Below are 2,503 nucleotides of genomic sequence, written 5' to 3' on the forward strand. Positions count from 1 at the left end.
CTTATTCAAGAAAGCCAGAAGTAGTGCAGCAGGCTGGAGAATCAAACCTTTCTCCTCATTATATGGTTGGGTCATAGACTAAGTGCTTAATAAATAATTGGTCCTGTTCAGGCACTCTCCTCGATACGTGTGATATACAGATGCTTAACTCAAGGAACTCACCCTAACTTGTTCAGAGAAATAGCCTATAGCAGCCAACTCTTTTTTTAGCCACTCCACCCCAACTCCAAGACTGCTTACAACTCATTCAATGAATTTTCAAGTAGCTGTATCAAGTACTTTATTCTATGCCAGGCATTGTGATCTGCTTAAGATAAACAGAAGTAAAAAGACAGATTGTTCTAGGATTAATATTGTATACACAAAAATGTTATAATGGTTATCTTGGGAGAGTAGAATTAGATGGAGATATGGACAAAGACTCAGATTTTACATTTTGAACTTCACTATTTGAACTTTTTGTAACATTTTTTTGGCAGTGATTATTTGTTGTAACTCAACTAAAATCTTCTGAGCAACTGTTTGTGCCAGGCACCCTTCTGAGCTTTGAGAAGACAGCAGTGAGTGAAGCAGAAAAAGTCCCCTGTCCTCAAGAAGCTTACATTCCAATTGGGGAGTAATACAAAACAAAAAACCTATACAAATGTGCTATTATAATATAATAAGTGATGACATGGCCCATGGAAAAAATAATTTTTAAAAATAAAAATGTTCATTTTTTAAAGTTATTCTATTCTGACTTGTTCAGATAATCTTGACTCTTTAGAGACCAGGATTCTTTACTGGCCTGGGCAAATAGCAGCACTGAGAGAAACGGGCCAGAGGGCCAAGCCTCAAAGCCTTGAACCATTTGGACTCTTGCCAACACTCTCTCCATCCAGCACAAATGAAAAGGCAGTTTGAGATGCCTGCATTCTTTTGGCACAAGTGTGATGTCAATCCAGAGAGTTTGACCTGGCTGGTTGTTCTTGACTGGAGCCCAGCCCTTTTCCCACTCAGTTTGGGGACAGAACTCACTGCTGTGCCAGTATGTGAAGGTGCCGACCCTGCCTACCCCACATACATAGCCTGCTTCTTTCCAGCTTTACCAGCTGGTTTCCATTGGCTTCTGGCCTGCCTTGTCTGACAGCTGCCTGAACACTGGGACTTAAAAATTAGTTCTAAATGCCTGAGTCCAGCCACCACATTCCAACCTATTTCTAGGACAACATCTTATTTCTTTGGCTCCCTGAGAAACTACTCTTCTTTTTCTGTTTCTAAACTGTTTCCATTCCTAGTTCAGGGTGAGGTCTCCTCACCTGGAAGTGCAAAACTTAGGGGTTCCAGTTCCTGCTTATAGCCAAGGAGAAGATGCTGTTTTCACTAAATTCCTCTAGTCAAAGAAGAGGTAAGACTTGATATGATATTAAAGAAACAATAAAAATTGTACGCATACTAACATTACGAACATTTAAAATATCTTCTTTGTTTTTATTCCAATCATGAAGGTAACACAAGCCTGTTGCAAAAACTTTAGAAAATACAGTAAAAATAATTTATACTTTAATAAATTATTTTCATTTTTATCTATTCTTGTACTCATATGTTTATTGCTGTTATTGGTTAAATATATTATTCATTCATTTGGGACAAAATTCCAAAAGTAAAATCTCACTGTTTCCCTGCCACCCAGTTCCTCTCCTTGAAGCGAACTGTTCATCACAGTATCCTCTTTTTTTTTAGTGAAAACTTTTATATTTAAAATTACCAACTGGACTCAGTTTAGATAATCCCAATTTTGTTGGCAACTTCCAAAGCATCGTAATCAGGAGCCAGTTGAACATACGCTTCTTCTCTCCATCAGGCCTTATCAGGGTGTTCACCTTGGCCACATCAATGTCATAGAGCTTCTTCACAGCCTGTCTGATCTGGTGCTTGTTGGCCTTGATATCCACAATGAACACCAGTATGTTGTTGTCTTCTATTTTCTTCATGGCTAACTTGGTGGTGAGGGGGAACTTGATGATGCCATAGTGGTCAAGTTTGTTTCTCCTAGGGGCACTCTTCTGAGGACATTTGGGCTGCCTTCTGAGCCACAGTGTTTTGGGCGGTTGGAAGGTGAGTGATGTCCGGATCTTTTTTGCGTGGCTGTGGATGCTTTTCAGCACTGTGGTCTTGGCCTTCAAATCCTTTGCTTTGGCTTCAGCTTTGGGAGGGGCAGGGGCTTCCTTCTTCGCTTTCAGCACCATCTTTGTGAAAAGCCACAGTATTCTCTTATAATCCTTTTCATTTCTGTAAAATCTGTAGAAATATCCTACTTCAATAAACCTTTCTCTGCTTCAAACTCCGATGTTTCAGTTTATTTGGCCTCACTGTGCAGCGGGCACATGAACTTTGGTAACAATTTATTTTCTGATTTTAATACTTTAATTTTTCTTGCTTTGTATCTTAGTCAATCTAGCTAAATATTTGTCAATTTTTTTAAGAAAAAGCTCTTGGTTTTATTGATTTTCTCTATTGTTTT

General features: G+C 38.9%; 1 pseudogene across 1 annotated transcript; it reads right to left on the minus strand.

The window, feature by feature from the left end:
• Positions 1–1,657: 1,657 nt before the first annotated feature.
• On the minus strand, positions 1,658–2,234 carry LOC308620372 (large ribosomal subunit protein uL23-like; annotated as a pseudogene). The gene has a single exon. The product of its transcript is annotated as a large ribosomal subunit protein uL23-like (transcript).
• Between the last annotated feature and the right edge of the window lie 269 nt (positions 2,235–2,503).

Source organism: Mesoplodon bidens, assembly GCF_964165515.1.
Source record: "Mesoplodon bidens genome assembly, chromosome: 7".
In the NCBI taxonomy this organism is placed as follows: Eukaryota; Metazoa; Chordata; class Mammalia; order Artiodactyla; family Ziphiidae; genus Mesoplodon; species Mesoplodon bidens.